The sequence below is a fragment of the Dasypus novemcinctus genome, chromosome 21, assembly GCF_030445035.2.
Source record: "Dasypus novemcinctus isolate mDasNov1 chromosome 21, mDasNov1.1.hap2, whole genome shotgun sequence".
In the NCBI taxonomy this organism is placed as follows: Eukaryota; Metazoa; Chordata; class Mammalia; order Cingulata; family Dasypodidae; genus Dasypus; species Dasypus novemcinctus.
In genome coordinates, this window is record NC_080693.1 from 81,660,983 (window position 1) to 81,684,778 (window position 23,796).

Sequence of the window (23,796 nt, forward strand, 5' to 3'; positions counted from 1 at the left end):
GAGTTGAGGCGCGAAGTTTCTTAGGTGGAATGGAAAGGAGTCTCTAGTCCAACTCACCCATTTTACAGGTGAGGAAACTGAGGCCCCATTTCCTGCAGAGAATTAGCGGGACAGCCACGGTCCCTGGCCTGCCCTGCCCTGCTGCACGAGGCCAGCGCCCTCCAGCCCCCAGGCGGTGCCAGGTGCGCGGGGCGCCCTTCCCGGAGCCCGCACGTGGCTGCTCGCGGCGCTCCCGCTCCCTCCCGCTGCCACCCGGCCGGCCGCGCCCCACGCGGACTCTGACCTGGAAAGTCGGGCGCCTCCCGGGGGCGCCCCCATTCGCATGGGGGGGCGTGGCCGATGATGCCCGGCTCTTAGGTGCGGGGCCCACGATGGCGAGCCCCCACCCTCGGACGATCCGCGCGCGGGCTGCAGGAGAGGGGGCCGCGGGGGCGCGCCTGGGCTGAGTGGGGGTGAGAGCAGGACGGCGCGTGGGACGCTCGCACCCTCCCGGGCCCCGCTGCGCCCGCCCACCCGGCTCCCGCAAGGTGCAGCGCACGGAGACTGCGGGGGCTCGGCGCGCACCCGGAGCGGGACGGGCCCGGGGGGCGGGGGCGGGGCCCGGGGCGGGGCCGTCGCCTCCCCGCCTCCACCCCTCCCCGGCCGGGCCCGGGATCAGCAGCCCGGGAGCCCGCGCCCCGCGGCTTGGCGGCCACACTTTCCTGGGAGCGGCGGCCCCGGCGGCACCATGAAGAAGTCGTACTCAGGTGGGTGGCGCGCAGCCGTGGGGACGCATCGCTGTCCCGGGAGGAGCGCTTCTCACCTGGGCGGGGGGGCGGGGGGGGGGGGGCGCTGTGACAGGCGTGGGGTGGTCATCCCGGCCAGGTAGAGGCAGTCGCCACTTCCCGACCCGGACTGAGGAGCCTCAGGGCTTTCGAACAGGCCAGGGGTTCCGGGCGCCAGGGCCAGCTGAGCCCCGCTCCTGACCTTGGCCGAGGGTCCCTGGCCGCTGTCAGCCCCTGCTCCCTTGGGGGTCTGGAGGGGCAGCTCTGGGAGGGCGCTGCACTGGGGCTCCGGATGGTTCCCTCATCTTCCGCAGGAGCCCGCTGGCGCCCCTTGCACCCTGGCTGGAGTCGCTGGGTGGTGGTCCGGCCTCTGTTCTTCCAGTCCAGCAGGGCATGATCGCCGAGCTGGACCCTGCAGCTGGGGCCTGGCTTGGCCACTCGGGTTCTTGTTTTGGGGTTCACGGTGCTGAGCGCGGCGTCCTCTCCAGCTAGCAGGTTCCAGCTCCCGCAGGCAACTGCTCTGAGGCTTTCCCGCCGGTCCTCGGAGGTGGCAGGGCACAGGCGGGCAAATTGAGGTGCAGGCCAGGAGACTGGCCGGGCAGTTTTAGGGTGACCCGGACCTGCCTCCTTTTCTCTCCCCTGTGGTGCTGCCCCAAGGGCCCTGGCAGGATTCCTTGTCCTCGAAAAATAAACAGCATCTCCTGTTCTGCTAACCCTGCAAACCTTCTGTTTCTCTTCCTCCGTTTGTCTTCTTGGACATGAGGTTTCCTGCCAAGGACCCGTGAATGAGTTTTTATTGATAAGAGGACAGAATCCTGAAACTTAATTGGAGCTGGAAGAGGTCTTTGAGCCATGGCCCTGCCTCGGGGGCCGTCTTCAGCCTCTAAATGCTTCCCACGTTCAGAAGCCAAAACAAGAAATGCTATATTTCAAAGGGGGTTACAAGGAAGCTTCCCCCAAATACCCTCCGGCTCAGTGGCTTAGGATTTCAACTTTCACCAGCGCGCTCAGGAGGGGGGAGGGGCTGCAGGTGGCACACGCTGGGCTCCAAACTCTTGCCATGGTGTGGGCAGCCCAGCCCTTTCCTGGGACCCCTGCCTGCCCAGGGGTCCTTCTTGCCCTCTGCTCCTCGGGCTTCGCCGCTGCTGGTGGGTCCGGAGGGTGGCGAGGCACCAAGCCCCTGCCACTCGAGGCCGGGGCACCCCTGGAGCCGGCTGCAGGACCCAAGCCAGGTCTTCTCTGGAGGAAGGGAGCCTGTCATTTGCCCTCTGCTCTGCCCTACCACCACCCCCTCCCAGCTGATTAAAAAAAGAAAGGAGACTCTCGGCCTGGGTGGGAGCCGAGTTCTGGGGCCAGGAGGAGCTGTTTTGTAGGAGCAGACTCTGTGGCCCTGCGTGTTTACCTAGAGGGGCGGGGCCCTGCCTGGACTTGGACGGCGGCCACTGGGCTCGGGCCCTGGCGGCAGTCCAAGGTGAGCCGGGCCCGGGTCCTCGGCTTAGCCCGGCGCCCAGCCTCTTCCCAGGGGGGGGTGCTTTTGCCACCGACTTGAGGAGGAAACCGGAAAGGCTTTCCGGTGCCTGAACATCCAAGGGCCCCAGGAAGGGTTTTCGCCTGTACCTGCGTCGAGCCGGCTGGTTGCGTCGGGCCTGTTGGGAAATAAACGGGCTGATTATAACGCTGCCCTCGCGGAGCTGGCGCCAGCGCTCACGAGCCCCTCCAGGGGAAATGTTTTAAACACATGTTTTGGGGGCCGTCCAGGGTGCCTCTCTGCCTCCATTTGCCGAACGTGGGTACGTGCTGCCCAAACAGCCCAGGCTGGGGAGGGGACCCAGTGATGGAAAGACGAGGCCCCTGCTCGCAGAGAACTTCTCTTCTCACTGGGGACGCAGGACACGGCTCCACTCACACCCCCCACCCTGTGCATGCTGCAGGCGCCAGAGGCAGAGAAATTCCCTGGATGGGGGGACGTGGGCCTGAGCGACCCCCGCAGGGAGGAGGTAGAGAGGGAAAAAAAGGCTAGAAAGTTGGGCGTGCCGGCCCCTGGGGGGGGGTTGAGGGCGGGCTCTAGCTGGCAGCTGATTCTGCTCAGAGCTAGTCCTGGAGGCCTCACCTGTCACTCCCACCTGGCCCTGTCACCTGGCACTCACCTGGGGGCAGAGTTACTGGCAACCTGTCGGCAGTTGAGAGTGTGAACTCTGGAGTCAGGCTCCTGGGACTGCATCCCCACTCTGCCACCTCCTTGCTGTGGGGACAAGCACGTCGTCTCGCTGTGTCTCGTTTGGTGAACGGGGACGGTGCTAAGCCGTGAGGACGGAAGGTGTCCATCTGCAGAAAGGCTTAGCCAGGCCTGCTCTATCCCTATTGGCTGCTGCCATCCTCACTGCCGCTGTCAACGGTAGGCCTGGACAGCGGGGGGCGGGGGTGCCCCTGCCACTGCTAAGAGAGCTTCCGGCGACACCCCCACCCCCCTCCGCTGGTTTGGAGGCCGGGAGTGGGGGCCCGGGGCTTCTCGCCTGGCCCCGGCACTGAGCGGGCTGCAGCCCCAGCCCTCGCCTCTGGTGTTCTGGGTTTGGATTTTCCCTGCGCACTGGGTCCCAGGGAGCGTGCCTCTCAGCATCCTGGCTGTCCTCAACCCTCAGTGCAGGCGGGTAGACCTAAGGCCTGGGGAGCCTGGGCGGGGCGGGGGATTGTGTCCACGCGTGCCCTTGGGAATCGCTCTGGACGTTCTCTGTGGCCTACCAAAGGCTCAGGAGCTCTGGAGCTATAGTGGCCTCTCCAGAGGCCTGGGGGGTCAGGTGCGGGGGGGGCGGGCACAGCCCCAGAGAAAGCAGCTTCCTACGGCATAAGACCAGCCAGGGCTCGACCCTGCTCCAGAGGCTGATTTCTAGGAAGGGAGAGGAAACGCGCCCTCGCAGAAGACTTCCCCGGGGGGCCACCTCTGCGGCAGGCAGGAGTCCCAGGCAGGGGTGCGAAGGCAGCTTTCCTGTTCCCGCAGCCCTGCTGCCCCCTCCTGCGTCCTCACATCCAAGCCTGTTCACCCCGGCTCCTTCAGGTGCCCTGGGCCCACATGGTGCAGTCAATCTGCCGGATTCACCCAGCCGTCCTGGACTCTTGGGGGTCCCAAAAGCCCCCCAGTCACGAGGAAGAGCTGGAGGGGCCTGGCTCCTGGCTCAGCCCTCTCCCTAGCCTGTTGCAGAGGTAGAAAGGGCCCGCCTTCCCCACCTGCCCCGGCCCAGGCCCTTCCTGCTTAGCTCCAACCTGTCACCTACCTGGCAGGGCCTGCCCAGCGCCCCTGAGGGCCGAGGGCAACACACCTGAGGCTGAGGCAGCCCTTTCCGGGAACCCACTGCGTGCCTGGTTCAGGCCAGTGTCGGTGGGAGGGGATGCGGGGTGGTCACGGGGCACCAGGTGGATGGGGAGGCGGCCGTGGGCTCGGCCGTCCTGGGTGGGTGTCTGCAGAGGGGTCTCCCGCGAGGTGCCTTGGACATGAGAGTGGGAAGAAGCACTCCCACGGCCCCGGGCGCCCTGAGCCCTCGCCTCTGAGGCGTGCTGGAGATCCCACGCAGATGGGGAGCCTCGAGGCGGGCCCCCACTTCTGCACACGTGTTTGTCCGCGGGCAGCCATGTGTGGGCCGCAGCTTGCTTGCTTAAGATGTACTGGATAGGGAAGGTTCAGCGCACGCGGCACAGGGCCTCTTGGGGGCTGAGGAGCTGCCATTCCCGGGCGGTCTGGCCGGGCCCGTGGGGGCTGGGGGGCTCCAGAGGGAAGCCCCAGGCCGCAGAGGGTGGGAGCTGTTGGGGCGGGAGGGAGGTGGCCTGCCACTGCGGTGTAGTAACCCAGGAGACGTCCCAGCTCTGGGCATTGCTAGGGGCTTTGTGGGGGATCAGCGGGCATGGGTCCTGGGTGAAACCCCCTGGGGATAAGCCCTTGTGCTGAGTAAGTCAGTTTCCTGGAAAGACCTCAGCAGAGAGGCCAGTGGTAACTGCCAGAAACCGCCGTGGCCCAGAAGCCCAGGCCCGAGTCTGCCCTGGGGGTCCAGGGCCCTGGGGGGTGGGGGTGGGGGTGGGTCCAGGGCCCTGAGGGGTGGGGGGTGAAGGTATGGGGGGTGGGGGTGGGTCCAGGGTCCTGGGGGGTGGGGGGGTAGGGGTGGGTCCAGGGCCCTGGGGGGTGGGGGGTGAAGGTATGGGGGGGTGGGGGTGGGTCCAGGGCCCTGGGGGGTGGGGGCTGGAGGGTGGGGGAATGGAGGGATGGGGGATGGGGTGGGTCCAGGGTCCTGGGGGGTAGGGATGGGGTCCAGGAGCCCGCGCAGCTCTGCTGATCTGAGGGGTGCTCGTGTCTCTAAGAATCCTGGGCCCGTCTGTCACCAGTCCCAGCAGCACCCTCACGGCCGCCCGCCCTGGCTCTGGAAGGGTGGCTGACCTTGGAGCTCTGCCCCCAGCCCAGTTTCTCTCTGCCTTATCTCCTGCTCCCCCAGCCGTGGTCCATTTGCAGCCTGCCCTGACGGGGACATTGAGCCGCTGCCGGCCGGGGAGGTGGCGGTCCCCCTGAGTCACGCCTGCAGTGGCCTTGGGGAAGAATCTGTGCAACAAGTGCGCTTTGTTCCGGGGCCTAATCTGACCTGGTTCTCCCAAGCATGACTGTTGGCAGCCCGAAGGCTCGGGCCAGGAAAGGGGAGCAGCGGCTGGGAGTGTAAGAGGACCCAGCTCGGGTTGCAGGCCACCCGCGCTGGCGGGGGCCCAAGTCACTGGCTGTGTGCCCTCCCAGGAACCCCAGGGCCTCCAGCCGCCCTTGGGGTCTGGGGGAGGTGGACCTTGAACTGGCCGCACCTCCCGGAGGGCCTCCCGGCGGGCCTGGGTCGCCGTGGGGGCCCGCGGGGGGCTGCAGAGGCTCCTTCGGGAACACCAGCCTTGCTGGCGCTGGGCTGACTCCGCCTGGAAAGGAGCACCCCCCACCCAGCCCGGTCTGGGGTGTCGGCGGAGGGGCCGAGGTAGGACGCGCCGTCCGCTCCTGGCGATGGGTCTGGAGACCGTCCGCTCCAGTTCTTCGGGCCCCAGGAGAGGACTCGCCTCCTCCCAGGCCGTTTGAGGGACCTGCCGCAGAGCCTCGGTGGTGGCCCCCCCAAGGACTGTGCCTGGAACCCGGGGTGTGGGCAGCGCAGGCAGCAGGAGCCCCTGGGTGCCGCGCCCCGGAGCCCCCGGCGCGGCCCGGCGTGTTGGGGCAGCGGCTGCGGGAGCGGAGCGGCGAGCGCCCAGGTCTGAGCGCGGCCCCAGGTGAGTGCGGTTTCCAGGAAGGGCGGGGCAGGCCGGGCCACCGCAGGCCGAGCCGCGGGTCGGCCGGCCGGATCCCAGTCCGCATGCCGCAGCTTTCCCGCTTTACCATCAATGAGGGTTCCTGTTCCCATCCTGGACGGGGTCACAAGGGGCGGGTGTAGATAGTCCTCGTGTTACCCAAGCCGCTGGAAGTGGGTTAAACCCAACCCCTGTCCTCCTCCAGCCTTTTGTGGACCTGGGGAACGCAGTCCAGAGGGCTTTGGGGGTGGTGTTCAAAATTCGCTAATGGCAACCGTGTGCTTGGGGGTGTCGGGTCACTGTTCTGAGGGCGCCCTGACCCTGTGGGGACAGTGTGGGCAGACCGGCGGAGCCCACCGCAGCCAGCTGCGCCGCGGGCAGCCAGGCGCATCAGCAGCTGGCACCGAGAGGGAGGGGGCCCGCTTCTCCGCCTTCTTGGGGGTCCAAGGTGTGGCAGGACGTCAGCTGCAGGGGGATGAGGGAGTCTGGACTGTGGAGCCTGCCCGATAGCCGGGGGTGGGCTCTTGAACAGCCAGACCTTGGCATTACATTATTTTTTAACTAAAAGCTTCAAAAAATTATGTAATTTACCCTCCCTCCCTTCCACCTTTTTTTTTGCTTTTTGCTTTTCATTTCCTGTTCCCATTTGCCAACAGGAAATGAAAAGGGAAAATTCTCCAATCCCGTTGGTTATAACATTTCTTTTTGTGTTCGGGTCCCTACTTGTCTCTACAGGTCCATAATGTATCATTTGATTTAATTATCAAAGGCATGTAACATATTTTCAGAGTTGCAAGTCCTGGTTGAAACCCTTTTAAACCCTGCTCTTCCCACTTGAAATGGGACCTCTTGCATGGCTTTTGTAGCTAGGACTTCAGTGATTCTTCAGTGGCTGTTTCACCGCTTACTTCTTCAGCAGCTGCTAAGGCTGGCCCTCTTCCCTTGACCCTGAGCAGAGAGGCGGCGCTGAGCTGAAGTGCCGGCAGCGCGCCGAGTGCAGCGGCAGAAACCCACGTCAGCCCTAGAGGCTGTTTTCTTAAAAACACACTCTTGTAGCCACTTGCTTCTTGGTTACCTTTCTTTTTTAAGGTAACTTATTTTGATGCTTTAAAAAAATTTTTTTTCCCAGGCCATTCATTCATTTAATAAAATATTGCCTGCAAGAGGTCTCTCCTCTAGTACTGGGATTGCCCCCCCCAAACCAGACACGAGTTCTTATCGCAGCGTTTTATTAAGAGGGTCAATGAGCAGAAATGCTTCCCGGCCTGCTTCACAAGCTGCTTCTGGCCACTGGGAAGCCCAGGGCTGACCTGGCATTTAAAACGTCATCTCTTTGCTACTGGCCTTCGATTCCTTTCTCCGCCTGGCCTCCGTCTTTTCCTGGATCCCCAGAGGAGGCAGCTGTACCCTGGGATGGAGCTTGCTTCCTTGGGCCAGTCCGAAGGTGCCAGTCTCGGTGACTGGCCGATTGCCAGGTGACTGGACGTCCCTCCTGACCATCACAGCTTCTGCTGCCTGCTTACTCGTGCAGCTATTTCTTCTGGAAGCCTCAGGCTCCACGGGCCAATCAGCAGTGCCACCTGCCAGGCCTGCTCTTCACGGGCGCCATCTTGTTTCTCGGTCTTCTTCGCCATTTCGTCCTAATCAGTCCTCCCAGGACCTCTCTACCCTCAGCCCCATGGTTCCTGCCTCTCTCTATGGTATATCCTTGTGTTTTAATCAGATGGTCATACTGTTTGTTGACTATTATCGTTAACAATTCCCAACACTATCCGTGATTTTCCCCATTCATTTCAAGCCTCGGGTCTCTCCCACTACCCACATTTTTCTGGCCTCGGACATTGTAGGCCTTTGCATGTCTCATGGTTTCTCATTCTGATTGTTGTGCAGAGTTGGTACTGTAAGTGCCGGGGTAGTCCTGGAGCCCATTTCTATGTTGGAATAGCTAGCCATAACTTACCTATACCTGGAAATAACTGTGACCCAACTAAATCCCAACAAAATATCTTTCCAAGTCAACTTCTCCTTAGCAGGAGCCCCCAGATGCCAGAAATCCTTCCATCACCACCTAACACAAGAGAAAGTGTGTTGGGCAGGAAGTCAGAGTGGAAGCAAGCAGTGATCTTAATGGAGACTAGTAAAAGTATTTTCCACTCTGCAAATTTTACAAAGTGTTTGGCCATGTGAACATGTTGCTAGGGCCTTGAAAGGTACGCCAAAAGCCAGCAGACCTGGGGGAAACCCAGCCTGCAGAGGAGAGCAGGGGTAGGGCGAGGAACGGCTCTGAGGGCTGCCAGCCCTGGGCCAGCACAGGACATGCAAACAGGAGCTCCCCTGTCTTCCCACCTCCAAACTGCATCCCCAGCCAAACCTCGCTTCCTCCCGCTAGGAAGGAAGGAGGGCCCTTGCTCCTGGCAGCAGCCAGCCCCCACTTGCTCCCCTTTCCTCAGCTACCTTCACTCCCAACTGGAGGTGGCACCTATCGACTGTATTTTACAGAAAGTTCTGTTGTGAACGTGTTCCCATCTGAGCAGGGTCAAGGTGGTACTGTACTGCTGCCCATCCATCTAGGAGAAGAAGCCATTGGTTAACTTAACAGTTCCTTCAGGCTTCCTTCCCCTCATCCATTCATCAAAAATTATTTATTGAGCACCTACTATGTACCAGGTGCTATGACAAGCACTGGAGATGTAGCAATGACCAAACAGGGTCTCTTCTTTCCTACAAGCAAGAAACAGGAAAGGAAATAATCCATTGACCAATTCATCAAGGAAAAGATCAAATGTGTGCTATGCAGAGAATTGAGATAAGGTGATTTGATAGCAAGTGGCCAATGGCTACTTTAGATTGGGTGATGAGGGGTCTCAGAGAAGAGGATGTTTAGGCTGAGACCCATAAGGAGCCAGCCTTCTTGGCTTTGGCAGATGCCACCAACAGAGGGGCTGGTGTGGCGGAGAGGGGAAGGGGGTGCCAAGGTCAGATGGGAGGCCTGGGGCAAGATCAAGTATCCCTTCTCCCAAGTTTCATTACATCATCTGCAAAGGGAGATAATGCATCACCTTGAGGCTGACGTACCCAGCACAATGCCTGGCTTATAACGAGACTTCCACAGACAATAGCCGCTGTCATTGTTGTTGGTATTACTACTAGTAAATGATAACTATTAGGAAAAATGGGGCCACCAGGCTTTGCATGGACAGCAACGTGGTGGTTTCAGCACACTTCCCTGGGAGACTGAAATCTACCCACCAAGTTCACAAAATGTGATCTCTCCATACGATGGAATATTATTCAGCCATAAAAAGGAAGTACTGATCCATGCTACAACATGGATGAACCTTGAAAACATTTTGCTAACTGAAAGAAGCCAGACATAAAAGGTCACATTGTTCATGATTCCATTTATATAAAATGTTCACAACAGGAAAATCCATGGAGACAAAGTAGATTAGTGGTTGCCAGGGGCTGGGAGAACACGGGGACTGGGGGTGATAGCACATGGGCATGGGGTTTCTTTCCGAGGTGAGGAAAATGTCCTAAAGTTGATTGTGGGCGTGATGGCACAACGCTGTGCGTATACGAAAAGCCACTGAATTGTACGCTTTGAGTGGGCGGTACATGAATTGTATCTCAATAAAGCCATCATTAAAGGAAAGTAACCTTAAAAAAAATAGCTCTGCTGTCTCAGCAGTATTTTTCCGTGGTTCAGAGCACTTTGTCCCAGGAGAAAGGACACCGGGGAAGCAAGTCAAGGGCAGAAGGATTTGGGGCGGGGCAGTGCTGGACAGCTCTGGCCGTTTGGATGGTCTTCTCCGCCCTCGCCCACGGAGCTGAAGCCCCCAGCTGCCCAGTGCAGTGTCCCTTGCCTCTCCCAGCCACACACTCTCTGACTCAGGTCGCCTTTCCATGGAACAGAGGGTCCCACGCGGGGTCAGTGGGGAGCCGGGAGGTACCCGGGGCCAGGAGCCTGGGAACCAGGCAGGGATGCTTGTCGCGGGGTGGGGGGCCTGAGTGTGGAGATGGAGCCACTCTGGCCTCCGGCCTCCCGCTCCCGCCGCCCCCGTGGCCGTGTCCAAGGGCAGCTCATCTCCTCCATGCTCTCCTTTCCGGCCATTTCTGCATCTTGGTGCGTCCCCGCCCCTCAGCGAGGGTGCTGTGGGGTGTGCGGCACGCAGGCCGGGCTCGACAGCCACGCATCCTCTGCGAGCACCCCCATGTGTCTGTCCCCCAGCACCGTCCGGCGACTTCTCAGGCAAAGGGTATGGGGAGGGTCCCAGAGCAGGCGCTCAGCTTGGCCCCCGACCTTGCGTAGCCACCATCGGCCAATCCCGGCGGGAGAAGCTGGGGCTCAGGAGCGGGGCCTGGTGTGGACGCTCGGACGCCGTCCCGCTCTCCGGCCGCCGGGCCTACAGCTCGCTGCTCCCAGGGTGTCCCTCAGGAGTCTTGGTTGTATTTGTGAGATGTTGGAAGCTCAGGCTTTGCTGTTTGCTGACAGGGGCGTTCATTTTTTTCCTTTTATCCCCTGCACATGTCCACCTTCCGTGCGTTTCTGGAGGCCTGAGGGCTCTGAAAGGCCAGGCTCGGGTTGGCGGAGGCCGGCTGAGACTTAACACCATCTCCCCACTGCCCTGCCGATCCCCGGCCCTGCTGCCTCCTTGGGAGGGGATCAGTTTCCCCCCGTCCTGTCCCTGGCGGTGCGTGATGTAGGCCCCTCCCAGATGGTACTCACTCCGCAGCGCCAGCCGTCGCAGCCTTCATGTTTCCCTGTCCCACCTCCCTGGCTAAATTGCTACGAGCCCCTGAGATTCCATCCCAGCCTGCCCCTGTTATGGGCGGTGACACCGAGGCCCCGTGCAGCAGGTGCTTCTCTCCGATGCCCTGACTCCCAGCCCGGCTGGGGCGTGAGCATTGGAGCCAAATGCACCTGATCCCCACTTCCACCTGGACAGGGTGTGTGGCCCTGAGCGTGATATCTGACCTCTCTGAGACTTGGTTTTGTCCTCTGTCAAATGGAGATGACAATAACACAGCTCTTGCCATCGTGCCGTGAGGATCAGGGGTCACTCTGCCCTAATGCTTGGCTGCTGCAGTTGTCACCATTTCTCTGGCTGGCATTCCTGGGACCTGCGCGGTGTCCTGGAGGGCTTTGGGTCAGCAGTTCCAGGTGGTTCTGCAGTCCCCAGCCAGTGCTTTCTCCAGCCCGGAGGACAGTAGCAGGGTTTCACCTCCCACATTTCCAGGCCTTGCAGGGTGGGTTTGATATAACAACTAGATCTTGCCGGGCCCAGCCCCCGGGAAGCTGCAGCCTTGGGCTGATCCTGGCAGGAGAGGCTGGCCTGGGCTTTGGGTGCTGCTGCCCACGGGTTTAGGGCTACCAGATTTAGCCGGAAAAATACAGGACGCTCGGTTCAATGTGAGTGTCAGAGGGAGCGATGGTTAATTTCTTGTCTAAGTATGTCCCATGCCACCTTTGGGAGACACTTTACAAATCCTTCGTTGTTTCTCTCCACGGGTAGAGTCCAGGTGGGGCATCCGGGCAGAACCCCCTTGTGGCGTCCTTGAAGTCGTTCTGTCCTGGTCCAACCCGTGATGGTCAGCCCGATGGCAGGGGTGGGCTTGCGGTGCCATCTGATAACGGGATGTGAGTGGCCTGTGGGGAGCCGATGGCCCCCTCCCCAGCCCCCGAGGCCCACCAGCACTCGCCTCCCGCTGGCCTCTGAGCACTGCGACGAGGGAGGGCAGCCGCTAGGGTCGCCGTCACGGCCCCAGAGCCTTGGCCAGCACCTGGCGCGTAGTATGTCCTCAGTAAGTTTTTCTGAAAATGAGTCAGTGCTTTGTGGGTGTGGAAACTGAGGCTCAGAGAGTCGAGGAACTTGCCCACAGACCCAGGGAGAGCTGCGGGTGAGTCCAGCCCGATTTCTCACTCGGGCACGGAGCTCCTGCCATGACGCTGCTGGGAGGGTCCCATTGGGCCCGCGGCTGGACCCACGTCGGCACCAGCAGGCCTGATGGGAGCCGAGGGGGGCTGCACCCACGCCAGCTGGGCCCTTCCTTGGGTTGGCATTTCAGAGTTGAGCAGACAGAGCCCGGAGGGATTGCAGGTCAGGGTGAGGAGCCAGAGAAGGGGCCAGGACCCCCAGCCTCGAGGTCCGGGCTTTGCTGCACCGAGACCGCCCATGGCTGTTGGGTCCTCTGCAGGATGGAAAAGGCGCCCGGCACTGGGGCGTGGCTGGGGGGCCTGCACAGCAGTGCTGCCAGGCAGAGGGCAGGGAAGGGGGGTCCTCTGAAGATAAGGCAGTTATAATCCCTGTGGTGGGAGATAAGCCTGGAATTTGACTCTTCATGCCCTCCCCCCCACCGGAAACCCTTGACTTTGATCTCGCTCTCCAGGGCTCCTGTGAGCAAACAGAGCTGAGCTGAGAAGGGAGGAAGTTGGGGTGAAGACGGTGCTGGGGGCCCTCTCTCCATGCCAGGCACGAAGTGGGGAGGGGTAGCACGGGGAGAGGCAGGGCTGCTACTGGCCAGGGGCCCCCGGGACCCTCCGTCCTCCCCCGTGGAGCTCTCCAGTGAGTTCTAAGGAAAAGTTGGGGGAATTTGACTCAATTGACAGAGCATCCACCTACCACATGGGAGGTCCACCGTTCAAACCCCGGGCCTCTTGACCCGTGTGTGATGAACTGGCCCACACACAGTGCTGATGCGCGCAAGGAGTGCCGTGCCACACAGGGGTGTCCACTGTGTAGGGGAGCCCCACGTGCAAGGAGTGCGCCCCGTAAGGAGAGCCGCCCAGCGCGAAAGAAAGTGCAGCCTGCCCAGGAATGGTGCCACACACACACAGCAAGATGACGCAACAAAAAGAGACATAGATTCCCGCTGCCGTTGACAAGAATGCAAGTGGACACAGAAGAACACACAGTGAATGGACACAGAGAGCAGACAATTGGGGGAGGGGGGAAGGGGAGAGAAATAAATAAAAAATAAAAATAAAAAAAGTTGGGACTGGGTTCTTCTCTGTGGCCAGGCGCCGGTGCTTCTAGACGGGGCGTGTGGACGGTGAGTTCTCACAGCACCTCCCTGGCGAACGTTCTTTGACCTTTGACTGGAGGAAGGGTTCCAGCCCCCACTTACTGTCAGGCCAAGAGCAGGGCGGGGGGTACAGCCGGGCCACCTCTCCTGGGGGCGGCCTGATCCCTGCACTGTCCCCACAAGCCCAGGGGTCAAAACGTCTGGGATGTGGGAGACCCGAGGGTTCGGGTCGTGGGAAAGGTGGCCCTGCGTTCCGGAAGGGATCTGGAATTACCCCACGCGGGAGGACACGTGCGGGGCACGGCATGCTGGGCGTTTAAATAATCATCAGAATCGTAGCAATAGTGACACGTTCAACTGGAGTTTCTCTCTATTTTCTCTGCACTGTTAACCGTTTTGACCTTGTCCGTCACTGAGTTCTGTGGAGGCATCAGGAAACACCCATTTAGATAGGCGTCTGGACTTGGACACGTGGGCTGGCGCACCTGCAAGCTGCTGTGCTCATGAGGCAGGGGGTGGCAAGGTGTGGGCAGGCATCAGGCTGTCTCCCTGCCTGGTGGTGGGCGCTCCAGGCAAGCTGGGGTGGCTACAAATCTGGCTCTCCAGATTCAGCAAAACACTTCCCAGGGCATCGTGGGCCTCCCCTCCCTGCCCGAGACCACCCTCCCGGTCTGGGCAGCAGGGAGCCCTGTCTCCCATCTCCAGCCATCTTCCCTGCTGCTTTCGAGGTTGCGCTCTTTCTGTTCGGGATGCCAGTTGCCGAGTCCCTGCCTTCTGCCGCCTTTTGCCCCGTGTGTTTTAACCCTGTGGCCTTGACACAGGACACCAGCTTTCCTGGTGCCTGTTGCTGCAGAATGGCCTTCCTCTCGGCCTAGGTGAGCCCAGCGCCGGGTGGGGAGGTCCTGGGCGGCCAGATCTTGGAGAGCACCAAGATTCCGAGCCTCCCAAACCCCGGGTTCGTGCCCTCTGGGTCTGGGAGGCTGCCTTAGAGCACGCTCCTTCCCTCAAGGGCCGGGGGCGGGAGGGGGGCTGAGGGACTCCCCTGAATTAGGAGGGAGCCCGGGAGGACCCCCAGCAGCCCCTCTGGGGTGGTGGTCTCCTGCAGACAGTGCTCCAGAGGCCGCGGCTGGTGGGCAGCCACGTTTGCTGATACCTAACCAGAGACCCTGCATCCAGGCTGGTGTGTGCAGCTACGAATAATAGTAACAACAACAATAATGACAATATTTATTGTGTTTCCTTTGTGCCAGTCACCGTGCCAAGTCCTTTCGATAGGTAACCTCACTTAACCTGTTTGGCAGACAGGACAACTGAGCTATAGAAAGAGGAGGAATTTGCCCGGGACCCCTCAGCCAGCCCCCGGTGGGATCTGGATTCAAACCCCGGGTTCCTGACTCCAGAGTTTACCGCCCCCTTGCCTCCGAGAACACGAGCCTTCTGGTCTGGGATGCCTCCAAACAGCTGAATTTCCCATCGTCTCCTCTCTTTTCCAAATGTTTTATTTTTAAATTCCATAAAAATAACTCAGTTCTCAGCCGGAACGACCGAGCACCGCGTCGTCAGCGTCCTCTTTGCTGGCCGCGGGCTCAGCCCGGGTCACTAGGTGCGCGACGCTGCCCTTGCGCCGCGCTTGGCCTGGGGTCTCTTCCCGGGGACAGCGGGCACAGCGGCTGCGCCCAAGGCTGGCGCGCCAGCATGGAGGGAGAGCGGTCTCAGGCAGCCCCTTCCCCGCCATCCTTTAGTACTGAATCATGCTTTTCGTCTCCTCTGTGCCAGGGGCTGCCGGGCACCAGGCGCGTTTGGGGAAATCAGAAAAATCAGCAGTGTAAATAAAACGCAAACTCCACCCGCGGAATCCGAGGCAGACGCTGCTTTCCTCGTCACCACTTCCGCACCCCACCCCGGGTTTGCTGGGAGGTGGGCGCAGAACACCCCCTAGAGGGCGGGTGCCCTGGGCTGTTGAACCCGGACAGGTCCTCCTCTCCTGGCTTTGCCCAGAGGCCAGAGGGCAGGGAGCGCGGGCCGGGCAGCCTCGGGCCCAGCGCCCCGCGGGGACGCCAGGCTCGGCGGGAAGTGACTGCAGCTGGCAGGAATGCGTGGCCTGTGCCGCCTCTGCTGTGCTGGCCGCTCCTCGCCCCTTCCTCTTTCCATCTCGGGGACAGGTTGGATTTATGGACACAGCTGTCTTCCACGGGTGCGACCCCTCGCGCGCCCGGCGGAACCGCCTGCGTTGCGGGACGCGGCCGCTGGTTCTTCAGGGTGGGCTTTGCGCGCCTCTCCCAGTTTGGCAGATGGAGGGGATGGGCGCGGGTGTCCGTGCCAGCGAGGCGGGGGGGGGGGTGCGGGGGACACCAGAGCGGGCTGTTTATTCTGGAGCCTCGCCGCGTCCCGGAGCCCCCCGTGCCGACCGGCCCAGGTGGACGCCGGCCTTCCCTGCTGAAGGGGCCTCCCGGCTCCCTGGGCTGCACCCGCGGAGGCTGCAGTAGCAAGGAGGCTTCTGGGGTGCTCCTTTCCCAGGGACCGGCACTGCACCCGCCCTTCAGACCCTCCTGTTGAAATGAGAAGCCAGACCCTCTGCTGCCTGTCCCCAGCCCCCTGTGAGCTCTTGCTTCAGCAGGAGCTCCCCACTGCAGAGACCCCACGGCATTCTTTTTTAAGTTTTTACTTATTTGTGTTTATTTATTCCCCACCACCACCTCCTTGTTTGCACTTGCTGTCTGCTCTCTATTCATCTTCTTTTTGGGAGGCACTGGAACCTAACCCCGGACCTCCAATGTGGAAGGGAGGCACCCAATGGCTTGGGCCACCTCTGCTCCCTGCTTGTTGTGTCTCTCATTGTGTTTTCTTGCTATGTCTCTTTGTTGCGTCATCTTGTGGCATCATCTTGCAAATCAGCTCACCGTCTTTTTTTTTTAAAGATTTATTTATATTTATTTCTCTCCCCTTCCCCCCGTTGTCTGCTCTCTGTGTCCATTCGCTGTGTGTTCTGCATCCGCTTGCATTATCCGGCAGCACTGGGAAACTGTGTCTCTTTTTTGTTGCATCATCTTGCTGCGTCAGCTCTCCGTGTGTGCAGCGCCACTCCTGGGCAGGCTGTGCTTTTTTCACACGGGGCGGCTCTCCTCGCGGGACGCACTCCTTGTGCATGGGGCACCCCTATGTGAGGGCACCCCTGCGTGGCACAGCACTCCTTGCATGCAGCAGCACTGGCATGGGCGAGCTTACCATATGGACCAGGAGGCCCTGGGGATCGAACCCCGGACCCTCCATATGGTAGATGGACATTCTATCAGTTGAACCACGTCCACTTTCCAGCTCACTGAATTGCTCGTCTTCTTTAGGAGGCACCAGGAACCAAACCTGGGACCTCTATGTGGTAGGCAGGTGCCCAGCTGCTTGAGCCACATCCGCCTGCCCCCACTGCACTCTTGATGCAGCCAGGCAGGGAAGGACTGAGGTTGGCAGCCCGCGACCCAGCGTTCCCACCTCGCATTTCCTGCAGGAGTGCATAGGCTCATGACTCCAGGAGGTGCTTATAGGCTCTTCCAGCCAGCCTGGGGTCCTGAGAACTCCCCAGCTGCCGGGAAAGCCTCCCCAGAAGCTCTGCCCAGTGGCCGGCCGCCTGGGAATGAACTTCCCTGGCCCTCCGCTCCTTGGAGAGCCAGCCCGTGCCAGCCCCCCTCCCCGCCCCCACCCCCACCCACCTCCCCGGGCCTCTGGGCTCCTGCAGCTGCAGGCAGGGCCCAGGCCAGGGGCCACCTCGCAAGTCTTCCTTCGTCCCTTCTCCTTGGACCCGCCCTTTAGTGTAGACCAGCAGTTCTCAGTCAGAGCGGCTTGGCTGGACACGGTCTTGGTTGCCCCACTGGGGGGCGGGAGGGGGGTGCTACGGCATCCAGCGGGCAGAGGCCGGGGACGCGGCTAAACATCCTGCACGGCGCAGGACGGCCCCCAACCAAGGCTGACCGCCTCCGACGTGCGGGCGCGGCCGAGGTCGAGAAAGCCGGGCGTGGGCAGCCCCTTCGGATGCCGGCCAAGGAGCTGGGAAGCTGCGCGGCCTTTGTCCAGCACGGCCGGCCGGCCGCTGCCTCTCTCCCTGGCCAGTGGGCTTGAGCCATCTCTTTAGGGGCTTCCCTTTCCCATCAACGTGTCTGCGCCGGAGTGAGAGCCTCCCGGAGAGACCGCGGCAGGCCTCCATTGCGGTGCGGCCATCCCCTTGCTTGCTTTGCCATCATGCGCCCTCCACCCCTGGGCGTCCCGTTTTGCTTCCTGCGGCCCTGGGAGGGGGCAGAGCAGGCATCTGTTTCCCCGTCCCAGGGAGGCTCCGAGACCGGCCCCCGGCCACCCACCAGGATTCCTGAGCCAGAAACCAGAGACCCCCAGGCCCCGCTCTGCTCAGTGGAGGCTGCGCCTGGCCGGCGGGCCTGAGCCTCCCCGTTTGGCTCCATTTGGCTGGTGAAAGCCTCACGCGTCTCTGGCTCTCCCTGGTGGGCGGGGCTCGTCTCAGGAAGCCGCACGGTGGCTCTCCTTCCCCACAGGTGTGCGCCCGTGCTGGCCTGGAATCCCGATGTGCCAGCCCGGGCCTCTCAGTGGATGCAATGCTGGCCCCCCAAGATACGTCCATTCCTAACCCTGTCACCCACAGCCATGACCTTCCTTGGCTAAAGGGCCTTTGCAGGAGTGACTAAGGGCAGGTCACAAGATGAGGTCCTCCTGAGTGACCGGTGGGCCCTAAATTCAGGGACCAGTGTCCTGAAAACAGACAGAAGGGGGGACACAGATGCAGAGGCTGGAGGTGGTGGGGTCAGCTGGGATGGCCAGAGGCCGGGCACCGTCCTGCCCCGGAGCCCTGGGGGACCCTGGCCCTGCCTGCACCTCACCTGAGACTCCAGAACCGGGAAGAATAAAGTTCGGATGTTTCCGAACACTCAGTCTGTGGCAGTTTGTTCCGGCGGCCTCCAGGCCATGGGCGACGTCTCACCAGCTCCCCGGAGAGCCAGCAGGCACTGTGAGAAGGGTGCTGATGGCCGGGGTGGGGAGGGGGTCCACAGGAGCATTCCAGACACGCCGCGGGCACTGGCGACCTCAGGCAAGTCTTGCCTGGGGACTGAGGATGCTGGCGCCTGCCTCCCGGGGCTACTGGCTTAGGAAGTGGGAGAGGTGTGAAGCTCATGGCGCGGTGCGGGCGCCTTGGGGGGCGGCAGTGGCTGTTCTTCCCCGATGCCCGCCCCCCCCCACCAGCCTTTAAGGTTCAGCCCGGTCCTTGCATCTCTGTGGAGCTCCCCAATGGCCCAAGGCCACGGCACTCGCTCCTTCCTTGGCGCCCTGTGCCACGGGCATTTCCATGGGCTGGGTGGGTTCAGCCAAACTGGGCACATCCTGGGACCCTTCCCAGCCCCGAGAGGGACCCAGGCTTAGCGACAGGCACTTTGCCAGTCCCAGTTCCAGCAGGAAGGACTCGCAGTCTCTGCTCCTTACCCAAGTCCTCACCTCCACGTCCTGCAGATGCGTGTTCCTGCTGCGTTCCTGGGAACTGGACACATGGCCAGGCCTGCAGGTGGCCCTGCTTCCGGCTCTGGTCACGCTGGAGGGGCGGGTGTGAGGGGCAGTGAGTGTGGAGTGAGGGGAGCAGGCAGGTATGCTGGGGGGCCTCTGGGGAACAGAGCAGGGCAGGGGCCGGCGACTTTGACCCTGGGAGCGTGTCCAGGGGTGGCAGCTGCAGGGTGGTGCTGGGGCCCCCGGGCAGCAGCCTCTCCCCAGCCTGCTTTGCCGTCGGTGGGTACCATTTCTGGCTGTGTCCCCCTTGGGGGAGCCGCAACCCACTGAAGGATGCCCGGATGAGCCCCAGCTCCACCCCACCCCGAGGTGCTGCGATCTGCCGCGGGGGGGCCTTTGGGCAGTCTCGGGCAGCCTCGCCCGGTTCGACTTGCCTACATGGACTCTCCCAGGAGCAGCCGTGCCCGAGGGGCTGAGGTCATGTGGGCGGGGGCGGCCTGCAGCTCAAGGCTGCTCCCCAAGCTCAGCTGGGCTTGTGCAGACTTGGGGGAGAAGGGGCCATCGGTCCGAGCTGCCCCTGGGGTGGGGGCAGGGAAACCCCAGATGTAGGGATGCCCCCATTCCCAGGCTTGGCTCTATGAGGGCGTGTGCTGTGCCTGGCCGGGTGCCAGGGGCCCCCTCCGTCCCGGGTGCTCACGGGGCACCTCTGAGCTGAGTCCAGGCTGTGGGGGCTGGTGGCCGTGGGTCCTGTTTGGGCTCAACTCTTACCCCGCTGAGATTGAGCTCCCCTATTGCAAAGTGGGGGTGGCAAGGATTGGGGGAGGATAGTGGGTGGCCCGGTGCCAGGTCCGTCACCACGTTTCAGTGGCCGTGGCCACGTGGCTCCACCTGCAGGTGGCTGCTGGGGTCCCAGTCGTGGGTGTTCGGGGGGGCTTCGGGCCATGCCGGGGCAGGGACGCGCCCAGGGCTGGCCATCGCCCGGGGAAGGGCCCTGTGGCCCTGTGCAACCTTTGCCCTCTGCCCTCTTGTCTTTAGGAGTCACACGGACCTCCAGTGGCCGTCTCCGGAGGCTCGGCGACCCCACCGGCTCGGGTAAGTGGTGCGTTCTTCTGGTCTGGGTCGTAGGTCCGGTCCAAGTGAGGGGCGCTGCCTGGGACACGCTGCCTGCGGCGGTCCCAGGCCTGTCCCACGTAGCCCGAGCCATCCTTCTGGGGCTGCGGTTCCCCCCTTTCTCAAGGAGCCACTCCCAGGCCAAGGGAGAAGGTGCGGTGCATGGAAGGGTGGTGGTGACAGCTCTGTCCCTGCCCGTGTCCGAGCCAGTTCAGGCTCCGCGGACCCCGCATCAGCCTCTGCAGCCTCTCAGGGCCGTCGGTGCTCCTGGTGACAAAGCGAACACAGGCGTGACCGGGCTATTCTTTAGGGTTTCTCGTGTGCTTGAGAATTTTCCACAATAAAAAGTGTGGGAGGGCAAACAAAGACGCCCCCGGGCAAAGCACGGAGGCTACAGGGGGGCCCCAGAGGGACCGCGCACAGGCTGTGGGGATGGCAGGGTTTGCTTCCTGCCTGAGCAGCGAGGAGTCGGGGCTCAGCCCCCCACAGTGTCCCGGGGACCGGGCTGTGCGCCGTGTCCCCAGTTGTGGCCCCCACAGCTCCTCAGTTCCCGCCGTCACGTCCTGCTCCCTGTGCCCTTGTTCAGAGAGGACGCTGAGTCCTGGGAGAGGAAGGGACTCACTCTCCCAGGAGACAGCGGCTCACTGGACGCGTGTGTGTGCAGGGCCGGTGGGGGCAGGCGCCAGCGTGGGGAGGGGGGCCACAGGGCCAGGCAGGCGGGGGCTGTGCCCCGGGGCACCTGCACTGGCGTGGGAGCCGGACACGTGACGATGCGAATGCAAATGTGCACTGTGCGAATCAGGACCCCGCAGGGCAGCAGGTGGGTGTTGCCAAGGGCACGTGCCCACCCAGAGCCCACTCCCCCCTACAGGGCAGCTCTGTCCAGCGGAGCTTTCTGTGACGATGGAAACGGGACCTATCTGCCCTGCTGGGTACAGTACACGAGTCACATGGGCTACCAAGCACCTGAAATGTGACTTCAAGTTTAAGTAACTTATTTCCTTTTTCTATTTTCTATGTTCATTTAATTTCATTAATTTTAGCCTCTATGCACTCGCGGCTGGTGGCTGCAGAGTTGGACAGCCCCAGACCAGGCCGGGTGCCTGGGAGCCCAGCATGCCCTGCCCGGGTGCTCCCTGCGCTGCGTGCGGGTCCACCTTCCAGAGGTGGTCGCTGCCCATGGGCGCCTGGACCGTGGGGTGGAGGTGGCGTGGATGACGTGCGTACAGTGCGCGGCCGCCTCGCGATGGCATGTGGCAGTGCGGGCTGAGAGCCGCACACATGTGGCCAGGAGGCCCTGGCCACCCAGGAGGGGCCTGGGAGGGGGCGGGCGATGGGACCAGCAGAGGCTTGCAGGGCAGGCAGCTCTGTTGTGGTTCTGGGGACATGTTCTCTGGGACCCAAAGCCCTGGGGTCCCTCGCCTCTCTGTCACCTCCCTCTCGCTGGCTGGGCTTGGGGGTGGCAGGCTGGGGAGAGCCCCTCTCCCATGCCCTCCTTGGGGGCTGAGGTCTTGGGGAGGGCGGGCGGCAGGGTGGGGCACACAGCCCCCTCTGGCTCTGGCTTCCCTGATGGCCAGTTCCATGCCGTCAGCACTTGGCCGCCCCAGCGGGCTTGGAAGCCTAAGGCATAATTTCCCGAAGCTGCGAGCCGCCGTCTGATGCCCGTGCGGACGCCTGCTGACACCCGAGCTCCTCTCTCCGGGGCACCCTTTCCTCGCTCTCCAGGCCCTGCCTCCTGCTGCTACGCCCGTGGTCCCGGCAGGGGCTGCTTTCCTGGGCCCCCCATCTGTCGCCCAGGGGTGCCAGGGGCAGCCTCCTTCCTCTTGATTTCAAGTTCTCCTTCCCTCCAAGCGCGTCTGGAGGCTGTGCGCGGGCTGGCCTGCCGTCTCCAGCCCTCCCCTCAAACTCACATCTGCGTGAAATCCTTGGACAAACCCGCTCACTTTCTGTCCCCCCCCTCAATGCAGTTTTTAGACATAGAAAAACGTAAAGAATAAAATGACTAAATGTCTGTATGCCCACCGCCCAGCCTAAGGTGTTGCAAGCATAGCCGCAGCTCCTATGCGTCACCTCCACGACTCCCAGAGCCCCTGGGGGACCACTCTCCTGAATGTGCAGTTTGTCATTCCCGAGCCACTGAGCGCGTGCGTCTCCGAACAACGTGCGTCTCATGCCGGGTACTGTCGACGCCACCTGCTAACAGCGTCCTGCCGAAGCCAGGGTCTGCGCCTTGCTTTTTCACGCCAAGGTCCGGGCAGCTTTGGTTGGCTCCTTCTGACTGCAGGACAGGGCTCCTGTGTGGGGGACGTTGCAAGGGTGGCGCATCTTCTCTGTTACAAACGCTGCTGGGGTGTCATGCGTGGTCCGTGGTGCAGGTGTGGGTGTTCATCGAGCGGCTCAGCTGGGTTTTGGGGATACCCATCCCCGGCCCTCCAGAAGTTACCATGTCGCTGTCTCAAGGGGCCTTCCGGTTTGTTCTCCTGCACTCGCCCACTCTCTGTGCCTAAGCAGCTCCTCGGAGCAGCCGCCTCCCAGACTGCAGCCTCCGGCCCAGCTCTGCCCTGGTTGCCACACGGTGTGCATGTGGCGTTTCCCTGCCTGTGCCCCAAGCCTCCCCCCCCCGGGCCCTGCCCACCCGCCAGGCCCTAGCTGCCTCCCTGGCTCTGACATTCAGTGTGTCACGGAGTCCCGTGCTCCCTCCCTCCCTCCTTCTAATTCCTCTGGGGTTTGTGGCTTCTTTCCCAGCCCCGCCCTCATCCCCTCTGTGCGGGGGCTAATCACCTGGAACCTCAGAATGTGACCTTGTTTGGAAAAAGGGCCTTTGCGATATGATGAAGGTAAGGATTTTGAGATGAGGTTTTCCTGGGTTGTCCAGGTGGGCCCAAAACCCAGGGGCAAGTGCCTGTACAGGAAGAGGCGGGGTCACGGGCATGGAGGAAGATGATCACGTGGCCCCTGGAAGAGGCAGGCAAGGACCCCGGCGCCTTTGGAGGGAGTGTGGCCCTGCTGCACCTGGACCTCAGGCTTCTGGCACCAGACATGGGAGACACCGCGTTTCTATTGGTTTCAGCCACCAAGTGGTCCCAGGAGACGAGTCCACCCGCCTGCCTGGTTGCTGGGGATGGGGGACGCCCCACCGAGAGATGGAAGGCCCCAGAACCCTGCTTGGCTCCACTCGACTTGCGTCTGCCCTCCCAGAGGGACGCCTAAAGGAGAAGGTGCAGAGAAGGGCGCTCCCGGCACACACCAGGGCTGAGAAGCAGGGCCTCCTGCTCTCACCGCTGTTTCTGCAAAGCACCGTGTCTCACTGCCTGGCCCAGAGCAGCTGCTCCGTTAACGGGTGCCGAGGGACCAGGTGCTCTGTGCGGGCCTGCGGGGGCCAAAGGAAGGAGGGGAGGGCCGCGGCTGGCTGGCCTGGAGGGGAGCTGGCCGAGGAAGAGGCCTCCGGAAGCTTCGATGCCCACTGGGTCTTGTGCAGGCACACGGCTTCCTCTGCCACCTGCTTGCGCCTGCTCTGCCTTCACTCCTCTGGCGTCTCAGCCTCGCCTTCTGCCCAGGTATTCCAGCAGGGAGTCTCGGTGTCGACCTTGACCTCTGCAGCCCCAGCAACCCCCTCTCCCCAGAACGGTCCTGGGGTGGATGCTCCATCTTCTCAAACATGTCCTGGTGAGGTCTTTGGTGACTCCCTGGACTGGTGGGTGCCCTTGCCCCCAGCCCATCTCCCCCATCCACGCTCCTCCCCATTCCCATTCGACATCCAGGGGGCATTTATCAAGAATCTCGGGTGCTAGGGACAGGCCACACGATCCCATAGATGTCACTAGTGAAAGCAGATTGCGTTGTGTTTCTCTTACTTAAAAGGCCCTTGGTTCCCTGTTTCCCAATGGAATGAAAGTGAAACCCCGAGAAGGGCCTCCACGAAGCCAGCCTGGCCCCGACTCACCTTCTCACCTTCCCAGCTGTCATCCCTGCCCTTTCCTGCTTGCTCTAATGCGCTGGCCTCCCAGGACAGGTCACCACTGGGAACCCGCCCTGTGCTTTCTCACCTCTGAAGGTGTTCTCCTTGCAAAGCCTCCTCTTTCATCCTTCCAGACCCAGCCGGCCTCCAGGGGAC

General features: G+C 62.2%; 1 long non-coding RNA gene across 1 annotated transcript in view; it reads left to right on the plus strand.

Moving 5' to 3' along the window:
* Window positions 1-582: 582 nt before the first annotated feature.
* LOC139437185 (uncharacterized) overlaps window positions 583-23,796 on the plus strand; it is a 72,715-nt gene continuing 49,501 nt past the window's right edge. The window contains exons 1-2 of the long non-coding RNA XR_011646956.1: window positions 583-746; window positions 19,608-19,664. This is a non-coding gene — a long non-coding RNA (uncharacterized lncRNA). The remainder of the gene's footprint in view (window positions 747-19,607; window positions 19,665-23,796) is intronic.